This window comes from Psittacula echo, assembly GCF_963264785.1.
Source record: "Psittacula echo genome assembly, chromosome: Z".
Taxonomy (NCBI): domain Eukaryota; kingdom Metazoa; phylum Chordata; class Aves; order Psittaciformes; family Psittacidae; genus Psittacula; species Psittacula echo.
In genome coordinates this window covers 89,391,069-89,411,479 of record NC_137742.1, presented here as the reverse complement: position 1 = coordinate 89,411,479, position 20,411 = coordinate 89,391,069, and the positions used below count along the sequence as shown (strand labels likewise).

At 37.0% G+C, this 20,411-nt stretch overlaps 1 protein-coding gene across 1 annotated transcript in view; it reads right to left on the bottom strand.

The window, feature by feature from the left end:
• TOX3 (TOX high mobility group box family member 3) overlaps positions 1 to 20,411 on the bottom strand; it is a gene marked incomplete at both ends in the record, with an annotated part of 77,106 nt that overhangs the window by 25,263 nt on the left and 31,432 nt on the right. The gene's annotated exons all lie outside the window — the stretch shown is intronic.

Sequence of the window (20,411 nt, the reverse complement as noted above, 5' to 3'; positions counted from 1 at the left end):
AGCTGGCATATTACTATTCCAAGTAGACCTGGTTTTAAAGAGATGAAGGTCAATAAGGGGAAGAATGAGAATGTGCAGCGTTGTTCTTAAAATCCCATTCTTTGCACAAAATTTAAAAGCCAAACAATCCCCCTTTGTAAACCCTTCATTCCAGTTGCAATCCCACGCCCTCAGTGAACATTAACACCAGATTTTGCAAATCTGAGAAACTGTATCACATTGAGACCTTGAGATCTACCCAGGGTGGAATGGGCCGAGTGCCTACTTGCTCCCACTGAGGTGCAACTCCTCTCACAAACGTGATCTGAAAGGATCCTCTCAGATGCCATAGTTTCCTCCAAATTCTCAACAATGAACATTTGTTGCAGAAGATAAGTACTTTTTCTTTTACAGACTGAGCATTGAAGAGAAAGAGATTATCAGCATTCGGTTAACTGGCACTTAGTGTGCCTTATTCCCTTAAACAGCACTTCCAAAGAGCAAGTAGTCTGGTAACTATTCCTGCATGTGCTGCTGGAGCAGGCAGGGGTCTAGCCTTTGCTTCAAAGAACACACATGTCACACAGCTACTACTACAGCACTAAATCACAGGCTTTAACATTTTCAGATTTCTGCTATCAAGCACAGTGCACACTGTGAAGATTATCAAATCAGAAAAGTCCCTGTGCTGTCCCCACAATGCCCTGCCACATTATTGCTGCTAAAGCCGCACTAAGCATTCTTCCCTTAACTCCCACTTTTGATGTCTCTAAAACAAATTTTTTCAGGCAGGCTTTGTTTCATTTTGCCAGATCTTGTTGGCCTGCCCAACCCAACCCAACAACAGCAAACACCACCACCACCAGCATAAGTTCTGCAACAAGTGCATGAGGATGGGCAACCATAAGCTTTCACAAGTTACTCTTTGCAAGCAGGAAACTCTGTTGTACTTTCAGAGCAGCCAAACATGTCTTGAAAGGAAAACCACTTTGTTCCAGCTCCATTCACTGGTGCAGTGCTTCTGCCTGACTTTTTTTTAGCAGGGAAGTGTTTCAGTCCCTGACTCTCTCTGGTTCATCCAGCATCCTAGAGCAGAGTATCAGACTGATTCTTTCAAGAATGGCTCCTTCCCTGAAAATTCCAAAATCCATTTCTTAACATAAGAGGAAAAGTTAAAAGAAAAAAAAAAAAAACAAAAACAAACAAACAAACAAAACCTCAAAAAAAACCAAACCAAACAAAAAACAACTATAGTGTTAGAGCATGAAAAAAGGAAGATGGACACAAAGCATTGGAGCCTCATGTATGTGATAAATTGTCTGATTGATAAAACAGGACACCAACAAAATCAGAATACAATCATGGAGGAAAAGGAATACTAGATGAGACTTCTCTTTCTGAAGTATGAAATTCCATCTGTATACTTAACATGCTGAATCTTTCAACCTATAACACATGTTAAGTAACAAAGGCCTTAACACAATATGTAGGCTGCCTCATACCTATTAAAACTCTCTTATCCCCAGCTATGCAGATACTCAAGTAATGTCATCCATTTTTAAAAAGCCCAGATGTCACCCATTTTTGGAGATTAAAAAATTCAAGTAAAATTTCACATTCAAATTACTGCTTGGCACATAATGATGTGGAAGGGGGGGATTTGTCACACAAAGACATATTACTTCAGATCACCAGTGAAATCGACAGGCTAGATTTTTCTCATGTCAGTTAGTGGCAAACTAAGATTTATACGAAAAGCTCAAATGGCTTAAATAAAGCTGTTCTTTCTACGGTGAAAAAAAATGAAATAAAGTGTTCAAATTATCCCTAAGTGCAAAGGTACAATAAGTGTAGCTCTAACTGTGGATAAATAAGTGGAAACTCTCCCCTAATTCAATGAGCTTAGCATTGTAGGGGCTCCAGTGCCTCAAAATGGCCCTGCAACTGACTTTTACTTTGAAGAGTAAAATTCTGCATTGTTTTGCTGTACATATATTCCTCACACCACCAGTAATACATTCTGATTGCCAAGTGGTTTTATTCCTTTTTGTCTTATTTAAGTAAAACAAAGAGGAAAGTGACAAGATAATTTTCACTTTATTAAGACTATGGAAGCAAATGATGTAAGGAGAAATGTCAAAGTTAAAAGTTACAAGTTCATATCCTTTGATTCATTCTGTTCTTGGGCTACAATATTTAATACCCTATTGGGCATGACTCAAGCACTGATGTCAGAATCTGGCATATTTAAGGCTTTTGTTAGTATGGATCATAACTAATATTATTTAAATTAATTTTTTTGTTTCTGAAGTAGAAATCCATTGAAGGCATACAATTATCTGTATTTCTAAGATTAAACTTCCTTATTATCTAATGGTACCTATAACAACAAAAGAAAATAAAATGGTTATTATCTTAAGGACCTAAACAATTCAAAAAACAAATTAAGCTTAGAATGAAATAAGAACTGGGTTAGAAATCCTCTTCTGAACAGTTAGTCTGTGAATGTAATTACTGAAGAAACTACAGCTAATCAGCTGTGAATTGTATCCATTAATTAGTATTTGCCCTGGAGAAATGAGAAAAATCAGTAACAATGTTAACACTGCAATGCACTGATGAGTACTGAAACACAGGGCCCTTAGCATTTAGTCAAGCAGGTGGCTCCAATGGTCCAAGTAATTTAAAAAGCTCTCACCTGAAGTGCAGAGCTGGAATTACAAAGCACTTCTTGCATATCTTTGTATCTATATAAGGCTATAATTAATGGCTTTTAATTTAGAAACACTTTGTGATCAGCTGGGAACAGTTATAAATCATTCCAAATAGAACAAGGGGTTCTTGTCTATTTTAGTAAGATAATTTGGGAAAGATGTTTTTTGTGGAATGACTCTTGTTGCAGTCAACATTCTTCTCCATTTATTTTCTAAGGGATCTCTTGCTCAGGCCCCTCATAAACATCCCAGAGCATTTCTATAGTTGACAGCAGGTATTCAAATCAAAGGTGAGATTCAGCAACTGGGTCTGCCCAGATATACTACTGTGGAGCCCCACCTGTTGGATTTCCCTGGGACAGAAAGAAGGAAGGGAAGGATGGAAGGAGGGAGGGAGAGAGGGAGGGAGGGAGAGAGGGAGGGAGGGAGGGAGGGAGGGAAGGAAGGAAAGGAAGGAAAGAAAGGAAAGGAAGGAAAGGAAGGAAAGGAAGGAAAGGAAGGAAAGGAAGGAAGGGAAGGAAAGGAAGGAAGGGAAGGATGGAAGGAGGGAGGGAAGGAAGGAAAGGAAGGAAAGGAAGGAAAGGAAGCAAAGGAAGGAAAGGAAGCAAAGGAAGGAAAGGAAGGAAAGGAAGGATGGAAGGAGGGAGGGAAGGAAGGAAAGGAAGGAAAGGAAGGAAAGGAAGGAAAGGAAGCAAAGGAAGGAAAGGAAGCAAAGGAAGGAAAGGAAGGAAAGGAAGGAAGAAGAAAGAAAGATGCAGCACCTAGTCCAGCTATTTGTTTTGTGCTGGCATTGGGATGCTTTGCCCATCACACAGCCATCGCAATTATTAGTTTTACATAACCTTTTGCATCTAAAGATCTCAGAGTACACTTGCTTTGTTACAACAAAAAAGCATAAAATCTTTCCATCTTCCTTTGGCAACACATACCATTGCCTTACAAACTGCTGTTTGTTTCCTTTGGTTTCAAGAGTTTGAATTCCATCTTAAGTTTTGATGAATACATTAAGCATGAGTACCACAACAGCAAATCAATGGAAACCACAGGCATATCCTGATGTCATGAAATGAACTGCAAAAAACAAAACCAGTTCTGAACTTGTTGTGAGTCACAGCTTTCATTCTTCATGTAAATCATTGCATTAATACTACAACTCAGTCCTCTAGTCTTTCATGCTGCAAAGGCACTTGAATCTAGGATCTACTGAAATCCATGTCCAAGAAATGAAGACTGTAATGAGAGACTGGATGTTTGCTTACCAATACCTTGTATAAAGTATGTCAGGAAAATTGGTTATTTCTACAACGGCTTATTGAAGCTCTTCTCTTGGTTTTGGCTACTAAACCTGAAGCCCAACATCTAGCTTTATTCATCTCTTCTAGGAAGAGTGTGTATTTGCAAAGCTAATAGAAATTGATGTCCTCTATTCCTTCACCAATGCATGCCCTAACAAATACCCAATCAACTCCTGCCAAGGACCAGAGATACAAAAACTGTAGCACTGCCCCAATTCTAGAGACTGCATGTTTTCATAGATCAAACCTCCCTGGCCAGATGCTATGATTCCTGTTTGCAAATCAAGGGATCAGCCACTTTGAATCAGCATAGCACAGTGCTACTCGAGTCTTCAAGCCAACCTCTGCACTCAAAAGAAACTACTAATTGATTGGTTATGAAAGCTGATGCTGATGAACAAGTTATTTGAAGAAAAGTCTGATATGATGAATGTCACAGAAAACCTTGGCACTTTGGGCTTGGGTAAAAAACAGTTATTAAATGTCCATAGTCTGAATTCCTACTGAGAAAGAAAAATTCAGAACATCCCAAAAGGTTAAGCAGTGGTTACTCTCTGGGCTCTTCTTTTCCATCTGTGATGAGTCAAAAGCCACAGCAAGAAATAAAACAAGCAAAGGAAAAGTTTACACCACAAAACTATAATATTAAAAACAGTATAAAAAGTAAACCAAATCACTAATTTTAAAGGTGTTATGGACACACAGAGTAATAGTTTAAACCTATAAAAGTTAATGGGAATTTTGCTACTGATTTTAATGGAGAAATTATTTTACTTGTGACAATCAATCATTAGTATTTATTAAAAATTCCTATATTTCTGTCCTTAAACCAACCCAATTGTGATGTAACTCTAATGTGAAAAACATTAGCAGTCACATCCATTATTCATTTTCTAAAAAGTGCAAATACCAAAATATATTAGTAACTTAAAATCAGACATAGAGGAGCTCAGACTTTTATCTGAGAATCTCCATGAAACAAAAATGAATTTTTAAAATACTGACATTTTTGTGCTTATCAGTAAATTTCAATTTATCAGGCAAATATATTAGATTTTCTAAATAATTATTTTATAATATTGCTACTTAATTTAATAGTGCAACCACAAGGAAGAAGAAAAAAAAACATTGGAAGGGTTATTGTTATTGTTCCAGCATGGAATACCACCAAAACTATGGAATGTGAATGTCCCAAATGAAAAAGTCAAACCAAATATATATCCAGAACAGGAATGAAACACATTTTGTAATCTTCTCTTAACTAATCCAGAGACTTACATTTTGCTTAAAAGGAATGATTGCAATCCTGTATCCTAACATTACATACCTTATATCTGAGAATAAATAAAAAAAATTTAATAGAGTTATTACTGAACCCATTCCCCATACCTTTGGTTTTTAAAGAAAGCCCTACTCTAATCGTTACTGCAAAACACAATTAAGGCTTTGTTATCATGACATGAACAGTCCTTTCATAATTACTACTTAATGTTTAGGCCAAATACACATTTAAAGTTTCTCAGGATAGTATCTCCAGACAAAATTCTCATTGGCTTCAGGCTGAACTGCTGCCCGCAGACCTAGCTCCAAACTAGTTCTGCACAAAACTACATATCCACTTTTGTATGTACTTTAGGCAGTTGCACACTCAAATTCTACTCTTTCTGATGCCAATTTATTGCTTATAATTTAGGGCAGCCCCAACTCATCAACTTCCATTTCCTGAAATAAAATTAGAAGCAATATTTTTGAAAATACAGACATTAATAAAATCATTCTTTTATGGTGTGAGCTTGCTCATTAGTTTTATATAGCATAGCATCTACTTGCACAAATATATATTATGGCAAGGATCTCAGTTCTATCTTCATATTTAGCAAATTAATTCCTCTGAGGTTACACTATCCTTACGAGTCAAAAGAAAGATAACGATCCCAAAAGATGTAATTACAGACCAAAACTAAATTACTTTGCAGGTCTAAGTACTGTATCTTAATAATTTCACCAGAGAACATCTTCACTGCGTTTGGGCAGATTTGATTTTGCTGCCTGACCAATAACTACAGCTCTGGCACATACAACGTCTGATAAGGACATCAATTAAGAATGAGCATTGTGTTATAAAAAAAAAAAAAAAAAAAATTCATCATGTTCACAGCCTGATTGAATGAAATGCCAAATTAAATTAATGGAGATTGCTAAGTCTAGCTGGTTGGTGGGGAACCATGCAGAAAGTGGGACAGCACAGACAATAAACTGTCTGTAATTAAAAGATGAGAAGCTGGACTAATGCTACTTCAGCCTGATTACTCCAAACAAAACAATATACACTAAAATTATTCTGGCAACAGAAGTAGATGGAGTGGGAGGAGGGCTGGCAGAGGGGGCTTTTCTTTTTCTTGAATAGTCTCAACTATCCCCACCTATGAACAGCGGCGTCCTCACAAGATGTATTAAATTAAATATTGGGGATTTCCTCATCAGAAAACCAAATTTATTTTCTCAATGAACATAAAAATAACAGAAGAGAATTCTCCAGTCATTTCTGTGCTAGATGGATATCCAGCTAATCTCTGTAGAAGCTTTAAAGTATGATGTGTTCATAGAAGGAGTAGAGTGTTCTTTCCTGGAAAGGCAGGTCTTTCATGACAGTTTCAGTATTTATGATTTCATATTATTTTATAAAATGCAAGCATTCTATCATATTTTTTGCTACTAGAAACAAGGAGGCAGGTTTTAGTAGCTACTTGATGGAGGGAAAACCACTAAAGTTGTTAGGGGCTTATATTGTTACAGGTGAATGAAGCATCTTTTAAAACTTGAATTTAAATGCCTTGTAAATAAAGAAGTAATTTTAGCCCAGAATGAATGCAAAATGGTATCCTTGATTTTGACACTACATAGCTACCCACAGAAATTTCTGCACCACTCTGGCAGGATGCTAACATTGTAGAAGAAACAGCACCCACTGCCAGGCATAAAAAGTATTATTTACTATAGACAACATGCAGCTATTGGAGGTTAAGAATTGCATCACTGAGAATAAAGGGAGTGAAGAGTTGGACCAGATGCAGTTAAAAGGCCATCTGGGTCAGTCTTTGACCAAATGTCAGTATGCACATTATCCCAGTTACATCAAAGATCAAACATCTATGTGTGTGTGTGCACAAGGGTATGGATACATACACAGAGGTAATGCTTTTGTCAGCAAAAGGTAAACTTTTTGAAGAATTTCATGAAGTACTGGACCACTAGGCAACATGTATTATATATGCCAAGTTTATACTTGAGCCTTTCCCTTCATATTCTTACAGCAAATTTTCAATTAGTGATTATTAGAGCATAGTACAATAGAAATCAGCTTTCTGAGACAGATTACAGTATTATTCTTCTTTTCAGTAGATAATATCTTGTGGAAGGGGGTGCATATCCTGCTAAGTTTTGCCTACTAATTTTCTAGGAAAGATCTTCATGTATGCGTGAAAAACTACCCAGGAAGTGTTAGCCTTGGTGACTTTAGACACCAAAACTTACTACACAACAGTTATTTCTCTCAATTTCTTCCACATCTAACACATCATATCAGGATCCTGCAATAGTCAGGAGGAAACTCTGGCCCCATTGAAAACAAAAGGAGTTCCTACATGGGATTTCTCACCAGAAAGCTTAATTTGCTTAAGAACACATCACTGATGAGCAACAGACCAACAACAGGCAGGAGCACAAAACGTTAAAATAAATGTGTAAGTAAGCACCCAGTTCTGCAGTCACATCACCTATGCTGAGTTTTAGGCAAATGAATAATCTCATTAGTGTTTTATTAATTATTGAATCTGCACGTAAGGCCTGTACAATCATATATTTGATAGTCTTTTGACATTTAAAATCTTAAAAGCCTTTAGTTCAAGGGACCATTTAGATTCCAATGTTTGAGTCTTAAACATCTGCCACACTGTTGTACGTATGTTTATATACATGTGTCTATGCATGTACATATGTATACACACATATTCTCTTTGCTGAGAGCCAAAAAAATTCTCAGTGGGATAAAATACTTGAGCAAGATGCTAAAGAAAAACAGACACTGATATTTTATTCATATAGCCTCAGATCTCCATCAGACACACTGCCTTCAGACAGTACAGACTTAAAAGTTTTAGGAAAGCAATTAGAATGAAAAATTTGAAGTTACTTTAAAAGCTTTCAGCCAGCAAATAAAAACTTCGACAATAACAATAAAAAGCACTGACTTAATCTCTCTGATTCCACTCAAATTCTTTATTATGAACTCCTTCAGTGAATTCCATGGCCAAATCTGTAACTGAATGATATTTTGCAAAGTATGATACTGTGTGAGTCTTAGAACAGTAATGAAATGAATATTTAATGGTCTCGAGTTAGACATTTTCAGATCTCTTAAGAAGGCTTTTACAAGCAAGAAGTAACTTTGTGGGAATATGCAGAGTATTATTCCATTGACTGACAGTCAAGTCAATTCAACGTATGTCAGATTTTTAATGCTACTTTTTCCATATTTAAATGCTTAAATACTAAAAGGTGTTCCAAAGTGCAGTCCCAGTTGTAATATTTATACAAGTTTAAGGTATCACAAAATTAGCCTGATTATTGAAAGTTCTTTCCAAGATAAACATACTAAGTATTTTCCTGTCACTTGCTCAAAGAGTTTCGATTTACCATTTTGGCTCTCTGTAGACAAGAATGATTTTCTATTCTGCCTACATTACCTTCAAAGGTAGTAAAATGGAGAACCAAACATGGATTCTAGGTATATTCTGCACCCACCTACATATACTAAGACTACTTTTCCTCTGTACAAGGCTAATACAAATATAAAACTTAGACCAACCCACTAAGTTTCACATAAAAAAAGACTCCACAAGATCTGCAGATGTTACTTCAAAAAGTTCTGAAGCAAATTTGCTATCATCACACCCTGTTGTTGCCTGAAGCTTAAAATAGATGAAAGGACCAAATGTTAAGATAAACACATTCAGTAACAAAGCCAAGGAGAGGCCACTGTAGTTCAAGTATTTGTTTAAAAATATATGATTATTTAAAGAACATGTTTTCTTTCTTTGCTTTCTAACCTAGATAAATTTGCAGTGATGAACTATGAAATTATTTTTGTGATCGAACTCATGAGCATGTACTTGTTGCTGGAATAAACCAGACTAGACACAAATGTCATAGAAGTAATGTATTGCTAAAACACAGAAAGAACATACTTGTATGTAAGCTTATGTATTTTTTTCTACAACTTTGTAACAATCTGGATTCCGCAGGAGAAAGGTCTTCTCAAATACACAGTTTCACAGCATCCATTCAATGTATGTACTTTACAAGGTACATGTCTCTAAATAGCTCAAATTCTGCTTAAGATCTTACTTCCTATGGCATCACAGGACAGATGCCAGTTAAGCTATGTTTTTTTTCCACAACTGCTTTAAAGGGTAAAGCACAATTGCTCCCTTTCCATAGCCCTGTGAAACAGTGGAAACGTCTCTATTCTCCATGACATTTAGCAAATGGAATATGATCAACAGCCTTTCAGAACAGCTTCAACACATACACATGGTACTGCAAAATAACTTGCAAGAAAGACCCAAAACAAATCTGGGGACCTCATTCTGGGGCTGCCAATCTACCTTCTCACAGCCCCTCTGGGCTGATACAAGCACCAGTGCCAGCATTTTGTGCCACAACTGGAGTCCACCAGTTTGTGCCACAACTGGAGTCCACCAGTTTGTGCCCTGCTCAGTGACAGGAGTCCTCTAGCACACATGGGACCTGAAAGCTGGTGAGGTCCTGAGCTAGAGCAGCACCATGACCCCTCCTGTCCTAATACACGGAGGTCAGTACTAAGGGCTCTTCTTTAATTCCCCTCAGCACGGGTATAAGACAACTTATACACCTCTATTCAAGCATTCTTTTACCCTCAACAGTTTATTTTTAACTGCTGTATGGGATATTTTTATAATTTTTAAGGAGCAAAAATACATAAATATAGAACTGTTTTCACCATATAAACATTTCTGTTTCACTTTCCTCTTTGAGGCATTAAGTTCATACAACCAAGGTGTTAATCGTGTCTACACCCCCTTTCATTTTATGTAAACTGTCTAACCATTGAATCAAAGTATTTTTTAACATAATGACAGCATTTTCTTCTTAGAATCCCAAGAAACAGTTTTATATCACTATATTCAAGATTACTGTAACATTTTCTCACACAAATTTAAAGTGATGTGATTATACTGCAATTGGGCTGTAAGTAGCTTTTCTCAAAATCTTATATCAAATTTCACTCACTCCAGCAAAAAATGTAAATTCCATTCTAGACTGTGATTCAGCTCTACTACACTAGCAAATTATATTGAATTTTAAATATAAAATTGATAGAGAAAGGTTGCAGCAGATGTAGACATTTTATAATAATCATAATGGAGGAGCAGTCAAGACACTTTCAGGCTAAAATCAGCACATACATAAAATCTTAAATATCCCAACTCTCAGTCACGTTTCTGTAGGTTTTTGTGATTTTTTTCTGAAATCAAATACTTTTCACTTTAGAAATACTAATCATAATTGAACAAAAAAATTGCCTTATTTAAAAGTCTATATTAACTCTACTTCATTATACGCAAGGCTGTACAAAGCAAGCTGTCTACTGCAAAGAGAGCCTGTAGGATGTAATTCTGCTTCTATTACACACACATCTGAATGAGAAACTGAGAAAAGCCACCCCAAAATACATCAGCTCCAGAGCTGGAGTCAGGGATGATTACCCTCAAGCAAAGCTCTAAGCTGCACCATGCAATAAGCAATGCCCTTCTATGTGGGAAGATCAGGAAAGCACAGATGAGGCTCAAGGATTTCATATGCTATCTTAGTAAAAACAGGGGTTGTATAAGAAAATGACTGACAGGCACAAGATTTGGGAATTTTCCTCAGATTACGACATTCTCTAATTTGGGAAAACTACCCTGACAATTTTATATACATTTATAGATGCATATTGGAAACAGGCACATCACTTCTTCCAGTTTCTTTATTTTACACCATTTATTTTACACATTTTGGGGGCTGGATTACAAATCCCATAGCAGGGAGGTCTCTGAGGGGTCTTCAGCAACAACTAACTTTATTTAAACATGCAAGATTGAATTGAATGCAATGCCCTGCAATAACAGTGGAAGAGAATTAAATTTGAGAGTGGAATAATCCCTTATGCTAGCTTGTATTCAGAATTTATACCACTGAGACTAATCAGGCTTAATTTATCTATCTTTAACTTCCCACTGTTTTATTCCAACCTAAAGGCAACATCTTGGACAGTAGAAACTTCATTTTGTAGGTGAGTAACCTACTTTAATTATATGACTACAGTCTAGCATTTTCTTCACTTAATTGGGTCACTACATTTCTTTTTGTAAGTGGGCACAGAAATTGCTTCTGCTATTGACTGCAGCCCCTGAGGTTCTGCTGAGAGTTGAGGACACACAAATAGTACACAGCAAATTCCATTTGTGATGAGTGAAATGAACAGTTTCATTCAAAACCTTCACTCTATGAAAAATTAAAAACTGTACGAAATTCCTGATGCTAAAATTATGAAATCTTCTACTGAGCAAAGCAACACTAGTTAGTTAAGAAAAAACAAGGTGCTTTGTTTATAATCTTATTTTAAATTCAACCCGACCCATAGCCTCACACGTGCAGGGCTAGAAATGTGTAGCAAATTATGAAAGTCAGGCCCCTCAAGTCTTCAGGTGATCTTCAGCACTGATGCTTCAAAATACTAATGGTTAATTAGTGTTAGAATGAAGTGCATATTAAAAAGCACACCATACATCTCAATAATGTAATTCTCCTCATAATTTCCAGATGCCGTAAAAAATAACAATATTTTTTAATGTAAAACAAAAAATGGTAATAAAAGCTCTCTTGAATAGTCAAGTACTACCCTTCATGTATTGATGTAAGCAAGCCTGAACCTTGATGCATGCAAATTCTTAAGTTTCTTTTCCTGAAGTATAAGAGATACCAGATCCTAGTGGCATTTCTGCTGCCAAGCTGTTCCACAGCTCACAACTCACACTCTGAAAATACTCTCCTAATTTACTGGTCTGAGACAATTCAATCTTATGTTCTTCACACCAAAGATGTGCAAGAAGTTGAGTACTTCTTAGTTGAATTTAAAATAATCATATTTAGCCTTAGTATGAATTCAAGTTACATGTATGAACCAGCTGTAACTTCTTCATGAACTTCCTTTGTCTGAATATTCAGAAACTATGCAAGATATTCCCAGGAATACTTGTTAATTCCAAACCAGGTTAATAATTTGAGGTCAAACAGGGAAAGCCTAAAGCTTCTATTCATGTAGCACTCTTAAGTTCTTATTATTAGCTGATGGCATGATGGTGATCCAAGCACTACAGAAACATTTCTCTGGGTGTCTCTGAGACAGTATTTTTGATACAGAAATTATCTTGATGAAATTAAATCATACTCTGTACCATAACTGTGTGCCTCTGGCAGACAGATGCCTGCTACAACTACCTGCAAGCTACCGGGAGTTCTTTCATTTTTATTTTATATCTTGAACCTTGCCATTCCATCCCACTTTTAGAATAGAAAATATCCCAGAAATCAGAAGTCTTTGTGTAGAAGAAGTGCACTCAGTGCACTCTCAGAAAACCCTATGTATTCAGGGGTTTTTATTTCCAAATACCCAGGGCTAAAGCTGCCTCATTCCTATATTATACTTCAAATCACATAACTTCAGCCAAGTTTTACAACAAAGACAAATTGTGTTTCTGTGGTATCAAAGTTGTGTAAGAGTTGAGAAGTACTCATACCATGTCCAGTTCTGGTGAGCAAATGAAACGATGTATAACCATGCAAGGGAGCATGAAACATGAGAAACACTTCATATGCCCTCAGTAAGAGCAAATCACAGGAAATCCACAGGGTTGGTTCCTTCATTCTCCTCAAATTTGGGGAGATTTTGCTCTGCCATAGAATTCCTCTGTCTCTTTTTCTATCTGAAATCGGAGATGCTGCATACTGTTAGTGCAAATACAAAGAAGGCGGCAGAATGAGAAGAACAGCAAGTTACGTTCTAGCCACCAAAAGAGGACTATACCAACAAAGACTGGAAAAATAACTGACTGGTCACAATAAAAAACAAATTATATGATAAATCATTTCTTTCTCTTCGTTTGTATAAGCATCTAGAATCATTTCTAATAATATTCTATTGTACAGTGATTTCTAAACTTTATAAAACCCCAACCAAACCATCAAGATAATGGTTTTGTGTGTAATTGCCTGATCTGCCCTAGAATCACTATAATAGTTCTCTGGTGAGTTTTCATTTGCTGATCTAAACAAGGTTGCTCAATGGAATTTTGAAAACTTGTTAAGATTAAAAAAAACCCAACCAAAACCAAACTTGTTAACAAAACCAAAAAAAAAGTATGCATTGTTTAATGGGAGAACTGGTGAAGTTCCGGACGACGGGGAAAAGGGAAATATAACCCCCATTTTCAAGAAGGGGAAAATGGATGACCCGGGGAATTACAGACCAGTCAGTCTCACCTCTGTGCCTGGCAAAATCTTGGAGCAGATTCTCCTGGAAGGCATGCTAAGGCACATGAGAAACAAGGAGGTGCTTGGTGACAGCCAGCATGGCTTCACTAAGGGGAAATCCAGCCTGACCAATTTGGTGGCCTTCTATGATGGGGCTACGAAACTGATGGACAGGGGTAGAGCAGTTGATGCCATCTACCTGGACTTGTGCAAAGTGTTTGACACTGTCTCACACGACATGCTTGTCTCTAAATTGGAGAGACATCAATTTGATGGGTGAACCACTCGGTGGATAAAGAACTGGCTGGATGGCCGCATGCAAAGAGTTGTGATCAACGGCTCGATGTCTGGCTGGAGACCGGTAATGAGTGGTGTCCCTCAGGGATCGGTGTTGGGACCGGTCTTGCTCAACATCTTTGCTGGTGACATGGACAGTGGGATTGAGTGCGCCCTCAGCAAGTTTGCCGATGACACCAAGCTGTGTGGTTCGGTTGATACGCCAGAGGGAAGGGATGCCATCCAGAGGGACCTTGACATGCTTGTGAGGTGGGCTGATGCCAACCTTATGAAGTTTAACCATGCTAAGTGCAAGGTCCTACACCTGGGTTGGAGCAATCCCAGGCACAGCTACGGGTTGGGCAGAGAAGAGATTCAGAGCAGCCCTGCAGAGAAGGACTTGGGGGTGTTGGTAGATGTGAAAATGAACATGAGCCGGCTTCAGTGTGCGCTCACAGCCCCCAGAAAGCCAACCGTATCCTGGGTTGCATCAAAAGGAGCATGACCAGCAGGTCGAACGAGGTGATCCTGCGCCTCTACTCTACTCTTGTGAGACCTCACTTGGGAGTCTTGTGTGCAGTTCTGGTGTCCCCAACATAAAAAGGACATGGAACTGTTGGAACAAGTCCAGAGGAGGGCCACGAGGATGATCAAGGGACTGGAGCACCTCCCGTATGAAGATAGGCTGAGAAAGTTGTGTCTGTTCAGCCTGGAGAAGAGAAGGCTGCGTGGAGACCTCATAGGAGCCTTCCAGTATCTGAAGGGGGCCTACAAGGATGCTGGGGAGGGACTCTTCATTAGGGACTGTAGTGATAGGACAAGGGGTAAAGAGTTCAAACTTAAACAGGGGAAGTTTAGACTGGACATAAGGAGGAAGTTCTTTACTGTAAGGGTGGTGAGACACTGGAATGGGTTGCCCAGGGAGGTTGCGAATGCTCCATCGCTAGCGATGTTCAAGGCCAGGCTGGACAGAGCCTTGGGTGGCATGGTTTAGTGTGGGGTGTCCCTGCCCATGGCAGGCGGTTGGAACTGGATGATCTTGAGGTCCTTTCCAACCCGAACTATTCTGTGATTCTATGATTCTAAGAACTGATTTGTCAAATACGATATACATAGTCTGGTTTTGATAGGAAAAAAATTATATGCAAATGCTATAAAATTCTGTAGTGGACGGGTACTAGGAGGCGGAGACAGAGTGGAAGAAAGGTGCATAGAAAGGTACAGTAAGACAATGATTATAAGAACGGGGTAATAAAAACTATCTTGTCAGATATATATGAAAAAGAAATTGAAAACTGGTAAGAGAAAATAAATTTTGAGGGAAGATTAACACACAGCAAAGGACTAAATAACAGATTTAGAAATTTCTGCTATATTGTAAAGTATGATTTTGAAAGCATCTAAAAGCAATTCAAAGCATACGCATATATATATACTTTCATACACTATTTTTGCATATTTTGAAAAAAATGGACAACTTGTAACAATAAAAATGAAATTTAAGATAATCTCGTAATTCCAGACTGCTAGTAGTTCTAGTGAAAAGGTCTTTTTCCTTTGTCTCCCATATAATCTTATGGCTTTGCCTCCCCTACAATCTCACGGTTTTGACTCCCCAACAGCATGGCACAGTTGTCCATGTCCTAGTTCACATATGTCCATGGGAAACCCTCGGTAACACGCCATGATGGTCCTTCATAGACCTCCCTTACCACCTCTGAAAGTAGCAATGATAGTTTACAACTGACATAGGAATATCTTCCAGTGGTATAATCTCACCTTCATCCAAATGTATATAAAAACCACTGGTTATAAGAAACATCTCCACTTCTGTATATATACACACACCAAAACCCCCACATCTTTCAAAATCAAAATGCAAACAGTAATTTGTGTAAGGGTCATCTAGGAAAAGCAGAAATCTGCAGTGATACTTACAAGGGAGAAAAATGGTGAAGGGTTCTTTGCAACATAAATCAGGCTGTACCATTTGATTCAGATGGTGGTGGCTGTGTGCTATATTCCAGTAACTGGGATATCATCTGTATCTAAACTAGCTACTATAAAAAACCAAAAGTGCAATCAATTTTCATGTCATCTGAAGGTTGAGGTGGTTTCTGCCATGTTGTAATACTTGACCATGTGTGAAAAGGGGATGAGGAGTGAGCAAGGGTACACTTATTGATTACACTCCCTAAAGAGATGTATACACTAAATGCTTCATAAAGAGAACACTAAATTGAGAGAATACCCAGTTTCTGTAAATATGGTGTCTATTAATGGTTCACCATTCTCAAATGCAAAATCTCTTTCTACTGTGTTCACTTGTTCATTCCTCCTAAATTTCACTCTTTACACACAAATTTGGGGAAAGTTAGGTGCCATTCCAGTCTCTTCATCCCTCAGAAGCATAAACTCATGTTGCTGTCAGTAACCTCTGTCTTCTTCAGAGAATGGTGTTCAGCATGTAAATATCACAGTGCTTCAACCCTGTGAACGGATTTTTTCAATTATCAGAATCTGAATACGGCAATTTCACACACTGCCCTTGCACCAGAAGTTCCTTGGTCATCTGAACATTTGGAATGATCATCAACAACAATGAAGGAGATCTACAGCATCCACAGCATCCATAAAATGGTTATATAAAGGATTCCATTTCAGCTCTCAGCAGTAATGAGAATCAAACAGACATTCCAATGAATCAAAGTCATGATGTCAGCACTACCACATGGTTAAGTGACCTCAAGATCAAGATCTTGTCGTGCACCAAGCCTCAAATCTCCACTCATTTGTTTAGTTATGTGCTCTATAACTCAGTATCCCTCTGCTTATACTGATAAAACTGTTTTGATGTCCCACTGCAAAAATGAAACACTGAACTCATTAGGATTTGGGAAGGTAAGTGTTATTGTTTCTTTTTCATCTGAGGCAGGACTGAAACATGGAGGAAGGAGCTCCTTAAGCAAGCTATAATGACAAACATGGCACATTATGGATTCACACATATATTTACAGATAGAAATGGTCAAATTTCCAGTTATCATTTGCTGGCTACAGGTTACTTTGCTGAAAAAGTCAGCTTTTATGCAGAAGCTGAATTATTAGAAAACTGGCCTGGAAGGGACATGCTGGACATTTACAAAATCTTATTTACTCATCAAAGTACATCAGATATTCTGTGCACAATTCACTCCTGACTAGGGAATAAAATGCACATGTCCTAATGGAAGCAGTGATGAATAAGATTTATATAAGCAGCAGATAAATTATGCTTTGCTATCGTGCACTACCAAGAAGCTTATGAATACAGAAACAGGATTAGTTAAGGACAAGGGAAATTATACATGTAAGAGTTAAAGCTTAAGAAAAGAGATCTAGCTTGTAACAAGTCGATACTTCAGATAAGAGACTGCATTAAAACAGGTTATCGTTGCAAAAATAATTTTGATTGGCATCTCATTTATACTAACTACTGCTTGGAACCCAGCCAGAATATGCAGCGTACTATAAACTGTTAGGAAATATATCTGTGTATTGTTCAATATTTACAATGTGCTTTATTTTGTAAATATGAGACCTGGCAGGAAGATGAGGAGCATTAAAAATAGTTCTGCTCAAAAAGAAACACCTTTTCCCTATAAAAATAACTATTTCATTAAGTGTTTATAATTTTGTTCAAAAATGTTCACAGTAAAGCTAAATAAACTTTCAATGGGAGAAATTTGATTGCTTTGTTCAGCTGCTCAAATAGATTTCTATCTCTACTAATCTGCATATTTTTGAATATTCTCTTTCAGGCCCACACCTTTTTTGTTAGCAAAATCAATTTTCTGTTGGACAAAAAGAGAGATTTGGTCTAATGATTTTAAGCTTTTAAATAAACATGAACCGAATGGTGTAAAGAGCTCTCTTTCTAAGAAAAGATCCTTGCTGTTCAGAAAGAAAAGAATTCTTTGCATTCATGGATATCAACTGACAGCAACAGATTTTAAGAAGAAAGAAAAAAATATATAAGGGCAAAACAAAAATAGCTGCAACCTCATCATGTAGCTACAACACAGACTGATGTTAAGTTTAATTTTTAAGGAACATTGTATGCACACGTACATATACAAGTGGGAAGAAACAATGAACTACGATATGAAGGCTCTCTTGATTTTCCAGAGCTCAAAAAATATTCGTATTTATGAAACTCTTTCCTCTGCACCTGAAGAGAAAGATTGTTCTAAAATCCAACAGTTCTGCAGAAATCTTAAACAAACACCAAGCAAATGCACTTTTTCGTAGGTCTGTTCAGCTCTGCTAATAGTTATTGTTTGCACAACTGTAACTAAATACATTACCAACTAGTTGTTCAATCTATATAAATTTAAGAAACACACATTGCCAAGGAGTGACTCATATATCAGTCTATTATATGCTACAGAGCTGACTGTATTAAACAAATCACTTTCCCTACAGCTGAAGAATAGAAGCTATATACAGAGCAGAGGTTATTGTCTAATTTAAATCTTGGCTCCCTTCCCAGAGCTGTACAAGATTCCAATTTGTGGAAATGTTACTCTCTCCTACTGCCAGAAAGGCTACAGAAAATGGTATTGGGTGCCTTCCAGAAATATGTCTGCAAAATGTCAATCAACAAGTCACTAAAGATTAACAGTATGACTGTACCAAATTAATTTAAATTATACAAACATATGGCTAGGATGTTTGCACTGCACTTAACACAACACCTGCTTCACAAACAGCTTAGTTTCCTTCCATGGTATAAAATAATATATGTCAAATATGTTGAACTCGATTCCTATAAATGGGAAAAAATCAGTTAATAAACAGAAAACAGGGCTTACCACTACAAGCTACAATTTTGTAATGGTTAGATCCCTTATTTATTTGAAATTTTACATCAACAGAGATTAACTGGTCTTTTCCCATCATTGAAAAAGTAACCAGCAATGATAGAAATAAAGAAAAAAAAAAAAAGGATGACAGAAACCAACATTTTTATATTCCATTTTAGAGATCCAAAATTTTAAGTTGATTTTGCTAAAATACTTGCAGTCTTATAATAACCCTTTAAATACAGTGTTATTGTGTCTTCTCTATATATATATATAAAGTTGACATTCTTCAGAAAACCTACTCCTGAAAGCAGAGTGAGCTTATGAAAAGTTAAAAGATTAACAATCATACACAAATCAGATATTTTATATTTCCCTGATGTCGTTTTTCCATTACTTTTATAAAATTCCTTAATATATACGATCATGTCATCAAACAAAAAAATAAATTAAAAAAATATCACTGACAGTCTTAGAAATATTTACATACTGGTGCATGCCGTACTTCAGATGAAATGGAAGGCAGCTACTTTATGTTTCTCTCCACTGCTTTTCTATTATTGCCTAGCTAATGGAAATACATCAAACAAATGTTCTACAAGAGCAATAAATATTAAAGTTGACCTATCCATCTGGAAGAAATGAGAACAATACTGCTCACTTTTAGCCCAAATATGACACTGATAAATGAAGCCATGAGATTCCATCACACTTTCGACAACCTGGGCTAAGCGCCCACCACGTGATTCTTTTACCAGCAATTTTCTCCATTCATCTTCATTAGGCAGTCACTTGACCCGCCTTCTAACACCCCTGTCAAGTTTGAACATTCAGGGGGCTTGTTGTACTTTCTAACAATGTACTTTACAAGCTCTATCTCCTTCTGGAAAAAAACTCAGATGAACATAAAAGAATATATATGAGCCATTTTTTTCTGGAGAGAGAATCATCAGATACTAGTCATTATTAAAAAAGGAGAACAGAGCACCTTATATGTGACAGTAGTGTTCTTACAGCCCAGAACCAACAACGCAGCCTGGCACAATGCACAAGTGGGCAGAGCAATAACCCTTTCGGCCATCAGAAGACAACTACACATTCAAATGACAATGTATCTTGCCACAAACGAAATATTCTCCATTTTCTCCCTCAATCACTGCTTGAAGAAAGCTGGAATAAGCAGCCACAGCATTCTTAACCTAACGTAATAGAAGTGCTTCATCACATTAGCAGTTTTTCATTACATCCCTGTTATTTTTTTTCAACAATATGATAATATCAGCACTGATGTGATTATTCTGTAATAGTGAAAATGAATAACAATTCAGTGAAAATGAATACTAATTCAATACGAATTTGCCAGTATAATAATAGGCTCCTAACAGGATACTTGGAGACCTCCTGGAAAGACTGTTTATAACTTCATGATCAATTAGGGAAATCAGAAAGGCTAAAACCACCAAAAAAGGCTTTAAACTTTTGACATTAAAACTATCTCAGACATTCACGCAATTGCAACACCTTCGTTAGGGTAGATCTACGATGTTTATCTGACAAACATCTGATGTATTCACTCTGTTTTTCTATTGCACTCAAGCTGCTTATATTTCCTTTTCAAAGTCTTTAGAATTATAAATATTGTAGACTGTCATGGTAATGTAGCAATTAAAATACACCCACATAGATTT